We start from the raw sequence: 12,868 nt of genomic DNA, 5'->3' as shown, positions 1-12,868 counted from the left end.
GTTCCCCAATATTACTGCCATACACTGACCAAATAATATGGTCATATTTACCCATATAATAATGTGACACAGTTCCCTAATATTACCGCCATACACTGACCAAATAAAAGCGATAAAATATTCCCGAATATTAAAGTGATTCAGTGACCAAATAATATTGCTCTTCACCCTACTAAAGAACAGGGATACATAATGCTTAAATAATAGTCTGAAGAAGTGCTCCGATAATACTGCCATACACTGACCAATAATAAAGCCATAACATTTCCAATTTATAATACCATGTGGTGCTGGAATGTACTTTAGTAATAACTCCGTGCAGTGTTCTCCCAAGAGCACTGCACACTTCCTATACAGTTCTAAAATAATGCCGCCATATGGCGCCTGATCAATGTAACCCCAGATGAATCTGCTCTTAAGACAACTTCATTATGTCGCACCTGAGCCGGATCCTCAGCAGCGCTCCTAATGACTCGACTTAATGCAACAAATTAGATTTGCAGGAGAACATCTGAGAATATTTCATAATATCTAGTAATTATCTCCGGTGACCACGTGCTCACAAGTCTGGTTAAATATTATCTCATGAAGATTCTCCCAGGAGAGATAATTCTGCTGAAGTAATAACACTGACTAAGGGGGCAATTCATCAGAAGAGGCGCTCCGCAGCCCCTCGAAGATCCTCTGCTTCGGAAAGATCAAACACATCCCGATCCTCGCTTCACATCTTTGGTGACATCTAATCAGGTTTAATATCAGAGTCTTCTGGGGAGGAGATAAAGTCCTTTGATATACAGACCACCTAAAACTCAGCCTGTCTCTTATGTGGAATTAGAAGTGTTTGCTTTGCTCACGGGCGCCGCAGACTCGGATTAACTGCATATTATTAAATGTCCTATTTATACCGCCAATGGGGTCTATCTTCACTATTTAACCCAACTTATCCTGCACCGAATATCCTGTAGAGCGGATGACGCTTCTACATTAAGATCTTGGAGTATAAAATTATTTCAAATCTTCCATATTATCTGGCATTGTCCTACCAGCTTCCAAGAGCGCAGTCTCAAGGTGGTGGTGGCCATGGCCTTCACCACCTTGAGACTTTGAGAACCTCCACCTACCACCCATCCAACCTAAGCAGATTTATGCTCATTACTTGGACTTTTCTCTCTAAGGAAAGCAGGTTCAGCTCCGTAATGATCCAAGTCTGCTGTGAAGAGGTGGACATGCATACCTGTGGCTTTCTCTTCTGAAGTATGGCTTGGACGTCTTCATAATCTCCATATATCTCACTGGAGAAGACAGGGAGCATACAACTCCATGGGTTTTGTCCTGTATCTTTCACTAATCTTAAACTGACTTTATTGTTTCAACAAACTTTACATAAACTAATGGTACAAGCAAGTAAAAGAGAGTTTGTAATAAAACTTATCAGAAAATTCTGCTTCTTTATCCACTTATGAGCCACTTCTTCCCTCTCTCCTACCTCCCAAACTCATCATTCAGCATGAAAGAAAAAGGCTCCATGCAAGACTGATTGTCAGCACAGTGAGGGATCAGGTTGCACCTCTTATGAGAGAAGAAAGAGGTGTGAGCAGATTGTTCTAATGTTAGTGAGAAGCTTATCTCAGCCTGGAGATGGACTCACAGCTTTACTGCTCAGTATTGCTGTATAACATCCTCCATGCTGCAGCTTCTCCACATGTGATACATAGAGTCAGGAGAGCAGAAATTCCTCATGTCTGTGTTCTTTGTATGGAATACGTTATATCAGCTAGTCGTCACACACTAGCTCAGAGAGAACTAAAAATCAGACATAGAACCTGCAGATGGGAAAAATGGTAAAAAATTGAGGATGTAAGTCATATAATGGCCAGAAATAGTGTTATTCATCATGTACACATGGCAGACTATTCAGAGCAGTCACGTGAAATGACAGTCACTTTATTCTAGCCTTGCTGGGGGAATATTGAACTCATTTGCTCCACCTTATAGGCACCCCAAAGATGTACTCTAGCTTGCCATATATGTATATATATGAGGGAAGAGGCCACATATATTGTGTTTGCACAATATAAATATACTAGATGGAGGCCGGATGCTATCGCATCGGGAGGGCGGTAATGTCACGATGGGGGCAGGCTTTGCAGCTTTGAGAATCTCTCCCCCATGTGCTCACTCACCTATCCACTCTCTCTTTCCCCATGTGCTGACTTCTCCCGTCTGTGCTCTCTTCTTTGACCTGTCTACCCCATGTTGGCATTGATATTTGCTTTTTAAAAGGGTTTTCCCACAAGCGAAAACTCATTTTAAAAATTGTCTGTGTCTGACCATGTACGGAGCATACCACAGCTCCTGGGCAGGGGAGGAAGCAAAAGACAATACAGACATTACAGCAGGAGATCGCAGAGGATACATATTGTGAGGTAAAATATTGTTTAAAAACAGTGAAATATTTAACCTCACAAAATGAATCCTCTGTGATCTCCTGCTGTAATGTCAGTATTGTATTTTGTTTCCTCAGGGTAACAAAGACTCCAGGGTTGAAGTCTTACACATCCCAACCTTATTAGCTCTTTTCTGGGCTGATTTCTCTGTCATAACCCCATCAATCTTCGAGGAACGGACACATTTCAGCAGTGATAGCACGTTCGGTTCACACCTCTTCAGTGACCGTCTGTACAGAGTCCTTCAAGTGTTTCCTTCTCTTAGCAAGACTATGCCAGGTAACTATGCAAAAGCGAAGCAATTCATTCTGTCTACTCACATCTGCCCCATTTACCTTCTCCAAATCTTGCTATACAACACCACAGAGGACCCTATGTGCGCACTATGCAATGTCTCCACTATGAAATGTCTTGTCCCTTTGGCCTCCAGCCCACCAGATCACCTCTCTCTTGTAATAAGCCACTTTGTCCTCCGGTCCACCAATGTGAACAAATAAACTACTTCAGACTCCAACGCTCAGACGTTCCTCAATGTGCCAGCTGCTCTGAGCTCAATGATTGCTCCAACTGTCATGATCCAGGACGGGGTTTCGCTTTGGCCCGTCCTGGTCAGACAGGGGGTTAATTGTTTCTGCCTCTCTCTGGCAGAGGGCGGCTATTTAATGCTCACTGGACCTAGGTCCGGTTCAGTTATACTCCTGCCCTCGGCTGAGTTAGTTGACCTCTTGTATACGTGTGCCTTGTGCCTGATAACTTGTTGCTTGTTTGGTTTTGACCCGGTTCTGTCCCTGTTACGAGTTCTGCCTGTCCCTCTTGTACTGCACCGCCCTCTCGTGTATGACTCTCTGCTTGTGACTTGACTATTCTGTGCTCGTCCCTTTGGTACCGCACCGCCCTCTCGTGTATGACCTCTGCTTGTCTGACCTGCGTTTTCCTCTCCTCTACTACAGTATTCCTGCAGTAGGTACATTTCATCATCTGCAGTAGTAGGACGCTAAGCCCCGCCCCCTGCAGTCACATGATCGCAGGTCCTGGTGCTCCTTACTATTTTCCGTGCCTCAGGTCCTGTCTGCTTAAATCTTCACTACAGTATTGTGCCCCGTGCTCTCCCGCAGTGTGGGTAAGTCACTCTGCTCAGCCGTGGCAGTTGCCGACGCTGACAGGATCCTGACGCCATCCTTTCTTCTCTGACCTCCTCACTTCTCTCATTGCGAGTTCTTCACAAATATTCATCATTACTCTCGCAGCATCACTGGGCAGGATCTCGCTCCTTACCGTTCCGTAGAGAATATTTATGTCGCGCAGTTTCGCAGCGCCAGCACACCTCTCTCTGAACGTCTCTGAGATTAGAACCACTTATTGTCCTCTCACCGAGCTGCAGGTTTATTGCTGGGATCATGGTTTAATATCTATTTTTATGCTTTGCTGGAAAGCAACATTTCCCCTTAGTAAACTTTCCTGAAGCCCTCGTAGCATGAAAAAGAAATAACGACTTCACGCTCATCTTCCGCATTTATACAATCTCTGCACTGTCGTTCTCGCCCTTATTGCGCTTTGATTCAGTCAATTGTTCCGCAGCTTATTAAGGAAAGTAATCAGTTTTCCAATGACTTCGCAATATAGAAAATAATTCTGCAAATAACAATTCAAATTCCGCTCGCCATCTCTGCTTAATTGCAAATATCATCTCCTATACAGTCGCGTCTCGTCTGAGCACCGGGGCGATTTAGCCCCCCGAAAAAAATTGTTTTGATTACAAAGTATCTAGTGTTAAGTTATAAGGCCTCTTCCACACTTCAGTCCTTTGACGTCAGTTTCAAACCATCAAAATGGGAAAAAACGGATCCGTTGCAGATTTGAAAAAACGGATGGACTGATCCGCCTTAGCCGCCAGTGTATGAAATTTAAAGGAACAGAACGCTGGAAAAGGAGAGAGAGAGAGAGAATTTTCGGTGCCAGAATGGCAGCTCTTCCGGGCATGCTCAGTATAAAAAAGCAGAATCCGTTGGTGGATTCTGTCATTTGATGGTTTGCAATGGATCCGTCGCCCATAGGCGTCTGTTATCGCACATGGCAGACAGCGACGAATCCGTCGCGATCCGCTGTTTCAACGCAGACAAAAAACGTTTCAATGTCCGTCCAAAATTATGACGGATCTGTCAAAAAACGGATGCAACGGACGACCATCCGTCACTAATGTAAGTCTATGGGAAAAAAACGGATTTCGCCAAAAAAAAGGCAGATCCATTTTTTTCTAAAAACGGCGGATTTCAACTGACGTCAAAAGACTGAAATGTGAAAGAGGCCTTAACACGTGGGATGTAGTTTTTTTTTACCCTAGTGCAAAATGTTAAAGGATCGGAAAACATAGTATACAGTATGCTTTCACCATATGATGGTGTGACGGTCCATCGAAGACTGTCAGGTTCAATAATTAAAGACTAATCATCAAATAACCAAAGAGGCTCATGCTATGGAGTCACTGACATGCGGGTGACCCATTCCAGGGTGGTTCTGTTTCCATTTTAATGGATGGTCAGAATCTGCAACCAAGGAAAACATAAGGATTTGGTTACTAGAATTTGTCCTGGTTACTTGCAGTGTGGTAGAGTCAAGCAGCTGCTGTAAAGGACCCGATATTTATCATGTTCACAAAACCATTAGATTTCCATCAAAACTTCTGGCCGTAATGAATACTCACTTATATAATAAATCTCATGATTATAGGGGGTTCTGGGTGGTGAATAAGTTGAAAAGACAACTTTTTTTTTTGCTGCTGATTTTTTTTCTTTAAATAATCACTGTCATTTTCAAAAAAAAAAAAAAGAACAATCCAATATAGGAAACTTTGTAAAATATTTTATCACAGAAATCTGCTTTTTCTTTTTTTTTAACAAGTATGAGCCATTTCTTTTCCTGTCCTTGCCCCTTGAACACATCATTCACACTGAAAAACTGCTAAAATCTGTCGTGGTCAAAACAAGAGAAATCACCAGTTAACTGAAGGATCAGGTTACGGCTATCAATTCGTCTATCAAGAAGGAAGATAGACAGAAGGATAGAGAGTGGAATAGATACACACAGACCTTGATGCTGCGCTTGAGAAAGCACATCCGCAAAACGCGCATCGGGGTGTTTAGTGGTATCACGGACAGAGGCCTAAAAGCAACATGGGTAAGACCAATTGATGAATTACTGTCCCATTTTGTCGGGGGGGGGGTTATTTTTTGTTTTTGTTTTTTTGTCTCTGACCTGGTGGAGCTTTACTATGATCTTTTAACTGTGTTGCAGCCTGAATAAGTGTTTCATCTCACACTAGATCTGGATTCACAGCCACACTGCTCTATACAGCTGTATAGTCTATTCTGCTCTGTTGATTCCTAGTAGGTGTTTTACCACAGCTGAATTCACTGATACACTGCTCAGTACTGCTGTATAATGTCTCTCATGCTGGGGCTGCTTCTGAGCATGTGCTACATCGAGACAGGAGAGGAGGAATCCATGTCTGTGTGCGCTGTGATCACTTTTCATCATAGCTGGTCTCCATGAACTCCACCCAGCGGTGTGGAGGGGCCAGGGAGGTAAGCGGTGAGGATTTTCTTTTTTGGGGTTTTTTAACCTTTTGATGTATGAATACTCTTGAGCAAAACAGTGGCCACCATTTTGCTAAATCTGTTTGGAAGCAAATTGCAAAAAAGAAACGCATTTTGCAGATTTCTTTGTACAATTCAATTAGAGTTTAATTCCAGTCTTTCCAAACCACAAACCAAATGTAACATTTCTAAGCTATTACCACCAGATTTCTCTGCTCGGTGCAATTGTCTGTCTGATCTCCTCCCCTGCCTCATTTTGCATGTAGATGGATCTGGTAATGTCTGTTAAAATATAATCAGTGCTCTTCATTATCGCTATACTTATAATCCTTAAAAGCTAAATTGCGCTAACATTAAGGTTCTTGTTCCAAAATCTGTTCCATTGTTACTAAATTCATTGTTATGCATTAGTGTCGGGGCCATGAACGTGTCGGTGTATCTGTGAAACCAGTTTTCGATGGAAATGTGCTAATAGGTGGAGAATATAAAGGCAAATCTACATTTCTAGAGAGTTTTTTTGTAATTATTTATAAGAGTAAAAAGCAGTGGACGAGATTTAAAAAATATTGGATTGAAGTAGATAAAGATAAAAGAAAGATACATAGGCAAAAAAAATAATGACAAACTTGGTCCTTACCTGTTGCCCCACCATCAGTCCATCTATCTTTTTTGGTGCCACATTCATCAGCCTCTGGCACTGATGTCTTTAACGTCTCCCAAACTAGATGCTGGGCGAGGAAAGACACCAAAGATTGCACAGTGAAGACTGCACTGTTGACTGGACCAAACAAGACTGCTGAGAGCCAAGTGAATGTTATTGCATGACCTCAGGCATGGCCAGGGAAGCTTAACTATAATATCTTGCAGTTATCACATCACATGGTATAACATAGCCAATGGGAAAGACTATAGCAGCCCATAGAAAAGTCACAGCAGGGAATGCAGCAGCCATCATGTGGTGAATCTAGACAGTGAGAGAACGTCACACATAAGCAATAGAAATAGGGATAGATAGCCATAAAAAAATTGAAGAATCAGTGTTTTATGAACAGATAGTGTGTGACAGCTGCAACTGAATCATATACAGTATTTCAGTGCAGTTGGAAGCTTTGGAGTTCTTTTATTCATAGTGTATCAAATTCCTGAAAATCAAATTTTCTGCCCAAAATTCATCAAAGCTGTTTAATTCCTATTTCAAAAGATTTCTGTTTTCAATTTAGCCATATGTGTTAAGTGGGAAGATCAAATAGCCAAAATCCAGACAATGAGAGGCCGCACAGGTGTTAAAGGGCTTGTCCTCATTCAGAAAAGTTTGGTAAAAGGCTGGAGTAGACATAACAAAACAAATTTGGTTTTCCTTACTGTGACGACACAGCATGTAATCTTAATTATCCAGACATAAATTTAGTAGGCCCAGAGACATAAGTTGTTATGTTTATGTTTGAATTTATGTGTCTTTCTTTAGTTGGTCAAGAAACACAGACTATTGTTCGTATGAGAATTTAATGCTGACTCTTGAGATAACGTTTGTTGTAGCATATTGTGATGTTATCTTGGATGACAGGGACGCAGGGTAAGTGAGCAATAGATGTCTGTAAAAATGTTGATTACACCTTGTCCTGGCTAGTTAGTTTGTTGACCTGCAAAACAGAGAAGGATAAACTATTCAGATCTGCTCCATTGATGATCATTGAACCTTGGCTCCATGGAGATATTCAGAGAAGCCAGTTTGTGATCCTCCAGTCACCTAGCCTTGTACCGCAACGGCTTCCTAAGCTTGCCATTACCTCCTCTCTGTGGGTGTCACAGATGGAGGTACTCGGCCATGGAAGCCCCGGAATTGCAGTTGTTCTAATCCCGACGAGTTAATGAAAGGGTGAGACTGTAATTTGCACTATCTTGGGTATTTTGCTGTGACTGCACTGTGCTATTTTCTGTTTGGTGGTTCAATAAAGTATTGCCACACTCTGTTCTACCCTCACCCTGTGTTGTCTGAATTGTATTATATCCATGGAAAACAAGAGTGGGGGCATTGACAGGGATGATCCGTGGTCCATGTGGTCTCGGGCCAGCGGACTACAGCACCCACTGACCCCCCATGTCTCCACACTCACCCTCCCCAGATTCAGCGCTGGATTTCCATCACTGCCTCTTCTCTGTTGTTTGTCATATCAACTGCACTTCAGCTAAACAGTGAGCTCAGTGGCTCATACTGTCTACACCTAACTTCACACTTGTTATAACACTGTTCTTTTATTTTCCCCATGTCACCTCTGATTCTAGGAGAGGGACCGGAGAGGCTTTAGGCTGTGTACCATACAGCAGCATGTTACAGATAATATCTACAGAAAAGAGCCACAATGAGAGACAGAAAAAGCCATGGTAAGAGATATGATTACAGGGGAGAATTCACATGGAGTTTTCCTTTTATATTAATAGAAATGGCATATCTAGAGTCTGATGGGCCCCAATGCAAAATTTGCACCTGGACCCCTGGATCACCAGGACCCTGCATGTATAGCATTCTTCATCCTATAAAGACATGCGTATTCGCTCCCCATGTAATAATCTTCCCTGTCCTGGCCTCATCCTATATTAATTAACCCCATCCTGGGCCACTTTATTTAATAATGTCCCCATCCTGGACTCTTCCTGCATTAATATCCCAGATCCTGGGCCCCTGTCTGATATAATATCGCATATACTGAACCCCTTCCTGGCATAATGTCCTCCAACCTGGGCCCCTTTACTTTAATAATGTCCCCCATTCTGGCCTTATCCTGGTATAATGTCTTGCATCCTAGACCTCTTCCTAGAATAATGCCCTCTATTCTGGGCTCCTTTTTTTTTATAATGTCCCCAATTCTGGCTCCTTCCTATAATAATGTTACCATCCTGGGCCGCTTTTTTGTATATTGTCCTCTATTCAAGGACCCTTTATTTAATGATGTCCCCTGATTCTGGCCACATCCTGTAATAATGTCCCCCACCCTGGCCCCTTCCTGGTATGATGTTCCTCATCCTGGGTCTCTTCCTGGTATAATGTCCTTCCTAATGGGCCACTTCCTGGTATAATGTTCCTCATCCTGGGCCACTTCCTGATATAATGTTCCTCATCCTGAGCCACTTACTGGTATAATGTTCCTCATCCTGTGCCCCTTTCTAGTTTAATGTTCCTCATTTTGGGCCCCTTCCTGGTATAATGACCTCTATCCTGGGACACTTACTGGTATAATGTTCATCATCCTGGGTCTCTTCCTGGTATAATGTTCCTCATACTGGGCCCTTTCCTGGTATAATGTTCCTCATCCTGGGTCTCTTCCTGGTATAATGTTCCTCATCCTGGGCCACTTCCTGGTATAATGATCCTCATCCTGGGTCACTTCTTGGTAAAATGTTCCTCCTCCTGGGCCTCTTCCTCGTATAATGCCCCTCATCTTGCTCCACTTCCTGGTATAATGTTGCTCATCCTGGGCCTCTTCCTGGTATAATGTTGCTCACCCTGGGCCTCTTCCTGGTATAATGTTCCTCATCCTGGGCCTCTTCCTGGTATAATGTTCCTCATCCTGGGCCACTTCCTGCTATAATATTCCTCATCCTGGGACACTTCCTGGTATAATGTTCCTCATCCTGGGCCACTTCCTGGTATAATGTTCCTCATCCTGGGCCACTTCCTGGTATAATGTTGCTCATCCTGGGTCTCTTCCTGGTATAATGTTCCTCATCCTGGGCCACTTCCTGGTATAATGATCCTCATCCTGGGTCACTTCTTGGTAAAATGTTCCTCCTCCTGGGCCTCTTCCTCATATAATGCCCCTCATCTTGCTCCACTTCCTGGTATAATGTTGCTCAACCTGGGCCTCTTCCTGGTATAATGTTGCTCACCCTGGGCCTCTTCCTGGTATAATGTTCCTCATCCTGGGCCTCTTCCTGGTATAATTTTCCTCATCCTGGGCCACTTCTTGGTATAATATTCCTCATCCGGAGCCACTTCCTGGTATAATGTTCCTCATCCTGGGCCACTTCCTGGTATAATGTTCCTCATCCTGGGCCACTTCCTGGTATAATGTTGCTCATCCTGGGCCTCTTCCTGGTATAATGTTCCTCATCTTAGGCCACTTCCTGGTATAATGTTCCTCATCCTGGGCCAGTTCCTGGTATAATTTTGCTCATCCTGGGCCTCTTTCTGGTATAATGTTCCTCATCCTGGGCCACTTCCTGGTATAATGTTCCTCATCCTGGGTCACTTCCTGGTATAATGTTGCTCATCTTGGGCCTCTTCCTGGTATAATGTTCCTCATCCTGGACCACTTCCTGGTATAATGTTCCTCATCCTGGGCCTCTTCCTGGTATAATGTTCCTCATCCTGGGCCACTTCCTGGTATAATGTTCCTCATCCTGGGCCACTTCCTGGTATAATGTTCTTCATCCTGGGTCTCTCCCTGGTATAATGTTCCTCCTCCTGGGTCTCTTCCTGGTATAATGTTCTTCATCCTGAGCCACTTCCTGGTATAATGTCTTTCCTCCTGGGTCTCTTCCTGGTATAATGTTCTTCATCCTGGGCCATTTCCTGGTATAATGTCTCCCGTTCTGACACTCTTCTTCAGCACTTTTATTAAAATAAATAAATGATTCTTCTTACCTTCCCCCACACACCATAGCCGATGCAGAGGCTAGCAGTTGACTTCGGTATACCCCTCATGTGCAGCACATGATATAACTGCAATAACTGCCCTGTGGTGCCCGTGACGGGCATGCTGACATCAGCTGCTGTCCTCTGGCCGGTGGCGTGTATTGCAGTGTAGGGAGCTGGTGGGTCTCTGGACCACAAAATATTTCAGCTGGATGTGTATCCAAGCATGTATATCCAGCTAATATAGGCTCTGGTGTTGGCGCTCCCCCATCTCACATGGGTCCAGTCGTGGTCGTACACTCTGTGACCATGATTGTTATGCCCCTTAATTATTTTGTAACTTTTGATATTTAAATATCTAACCAACAATTCTTTTTTGCAATTTGATTCTTTTTCTGTAACTATTCCTTGATACCTCCTTCTCTGGATGCTCCACTATGAACTAGATATGAGCGAGTCTGCAAAAATTTGACTCGCCAGAGTCATTCAAACTTGACCTGTAAATTCGATTTGCATAAAATTTGTTCCATGTGAATAGGTTTGCTGCTAAAAGCCACTTATTGATCTCTCCAGACCCCAGAGAATAATAAATTGAGGGGCTTAAAAATGTAAAAATATTATGCTCTCATTGCTCCTTTCATGGCATCACCACAACTTCCCACCTGGCTCGCTTCCTTCCTCCAAATCCAGTCTTCTCTTCCATCTTCACTATTCGGGCCTTCGGTGCTTAGGGAGGTATGGAGGTGGCGGGAAACCTCTGTTGCCTCCTTTTTCCTACACACTGAGCCCATGCGGCACACTAATGGTTCCCTCAAGTTTTATGTGTAATGTTTTATGTGTAATGTATAATGTGCTGTAAATAGTAGTTCAGGTATAGAAGGAGTTAAAAGGGGGCTGACGGGGATGGGATCTCCTGTTCCTGCAGCAAAGCCCAGGCAGGCTTGCATGAGGCAGGACGTTCTTCACAGCTCGGAACAGAAAATACCCTGGTCGGGGGTATACAAGCTGCCACGGACTGTCAGGCAGTGTGAGTGGGCCATGGTGTTGTGGGACAGCCCCCAGAAGGACTTTTACGGTTCCCAAATCTGGATGGGAGGTACTGGAACTGTGCCATCTCAGGAGGTTCCAGGGACAGAACAGGAAGCATTGCATTGCTAAAGTAAAGTTTTCCTCTTCATGCAGAACTGTGGACTGTGGTGTTTTCCTGTGTGCTCATCCCCAATGGCTGGAGTAAGTGTCTGATGGAGGTAACAGACTATACCGCTGGACTGGGATTTCACCTGTCTGTTTGTGTTCAAGGGGACGGGGTGTTCATTGACTTTGTCTTAGTGAACTCAGCCATGACTACCACCCCGTGCCACCTTGTTACAGCCCTACGACATTATGAGGACACTGGAGGCATAGTCAGTTCCAGGGGAACCAAAGATTGAAGACTGGAGCTGGAGAGAAAGCGAGCCAGCGGAGGAGTGGGCAGGGAACTGGGGATCCTGGACAATGGAGGACTGAAGTAAGTACAGTGTTTTCTTATATTTTTAATTCCTTCTTGGTCCTAAAAATAATTAAGCAAAAGACGGACAATGGCTGCAATTTTGTTTGACTCTATTGATTCATCCAAACCTTAGTCTCTAATCGACTCCTCTCTGTTACAGCCTCGTTACGCAGCCTCCGCGTATGATAAATTATTAAATTAATTAAAACCCTAACCCTAAATGTTTCAAATTACTCCCGAAAATAAAAGTTTACATTTTCCCTCCAACACCTACCGCTTGTTAAATATTTTTTTTATCGCATTAATTATGTAAAGATCCGAGCCGGTAATGGTTTTCATTATCCGATTCTGCTGACAGCCAACTATATTTTTATTCTCTCTTTTTTTTGGAATGTGCTAAAATTTGCCACAAATTGTAAAACGAGTTGTTGTTTTTTTTTTCTTCTGCTCATGTAAGACCCCATCTGTTGTGGAGCAGACTGTGTGTGTGAGTAAGTGTATTAAGCCATATATACAGGAAATTCGTAACGCTGAGTAATAAAAGGCTGGAAAGGAATCAGCAGCCTGAGAACTGTCACTTATGATATCAGCTTCTGGCTCCGGCGGCCGCGGGTTCCGGTATTAATGTAACGCAGTGGAGGCATCATCTCAACCACTGTGCAATGATTTACTAACCTGAGGCAACATAGAAATTAAATTGCAGACC

Source organism: Dendrobates tinctorius, unplaced genomic scaffold (genome assembly GCF_039654945.1).
Source record: "Dendrobates tinctorius isolate UK_male_01 unplaced genomic scaffold, ASM3965494v1 ptg000232l, whole genome shotgun sequence".
NCBI lineage: Eukaryota > Metazoa > Chordata > Amphibia > Anura > Dendrobatidae > Dendrobates > Dendrobates tinctorius.
The sequence above is the reverse complement of the archived record's forward strand: the minus strand, read 5'-3'. Positions refer to the sequence as shown.